We start from the raw sequence: 897 nt of genomic DNA, 5'->3' as shown, positions 1-897 counted from the left end.
GTATAAAGGATCTCTATTATTATTATTATTTTTCTGTGCCCTCTTCTTTGTCATATGAGCAGGAGCAAGGATAAGAACATTCTTGTGGAAGCAGATCCAGAACCTGAAAGGACTCTGAAGAGAAAATTAAGAGAAGCTAAAATACAACAATCCAGAGATAACCTTTCAGAAATTTTCGAACAGGAAGAGGAGATGGCAGCCGAAAATAATAATAATGTAAGGAAGATGCTTGGTGACTTTACTGCACCTAATTCCAATTTACATGGAAGAAGCATCTCCATTCCTGCCATTGGAGCAAACAACTTTGAGCTGAAACCTCAATTAGTTTCTATGATGCAGCAGAACTGCAAGTTTCATGGACTTCCATCTGAAGATCCTTTTCAGCTCTTAACTGAATTCTTGCAGATATGTGATACTATTAAGACTACTGGAGTAGATCCTGAAGTCTACAGGCTCATGCTTTTCCCCTTTGCTGTAAGAGACAGAGCTAGATTATGGTTGGATTCTCAACCCAAAGACAGCCTGAACTCTTGGGATAAGCTGGTCACGGCTTTCTTAGCCAAGTACTTTCCTCCTCAAAAGCTGAGCAAGCTTAGAGCTGATGTTCAAACCTTCAGACAGAAAGAAGGTGAATCCCTCTATGAAGCTTGGGAAAGATACAAACAGTTGACCAAAAAGTGTCCTTCTGACATGCCTTCAGAATGGACCATCCTGGATATATTCTATGATGGTTTATCTGAGCTATCAAAGATGTCACTGGACACTTCTGCAGGTGGATCCATTCACCTAAAGAAAACGCCTGCAGAAGCTCAAGAACTCATTGACATGGTTGCTAATAACCAGTTCATGTACACTTCTGAAAGGAATCCTGTGAGTAATGGGACACCTATGAAGAAG

General features: G+C 40.5%; 1 non-coding gene across 1 annotated transcript; it reads right to left on the bottom strand.

Annotated features, from left to right (window-relative positions):
* Positions 1–588: 588 nt before the first annotated feature.
* Positions 589–697, bottom strand: LOC112731239 (small nucleolar RNA R71). Its single transcript, XR_003167027.1, has one exon. It is a non-coding gene; the product is annotated as a small nucleolar RNA R71 (small nucleolar RNA).
* Positions 698–897: the final 200 nt, after the last annotated feature.

Source organism: Arachis hypogaea, chromosome 12 (assembly GCF_003086295.3).
Source record: "Arachis hypogaea cultivar Tifrunner chromosome 12, arahy.Tifrunner.gnm2.J5K5, whole genome shotgun sequence".
Lineage (NCBI taxonomy): Eukaryota > Viridiplantae > Streptophyta > Magnoliopsida > Fabales > Fabaceae > Arachis > Arachis hypogaea.
Note: the sequence above shows the minus strand (reverse complement) of the source record. Positions and strands in the feature narration are given on the sequence as shown.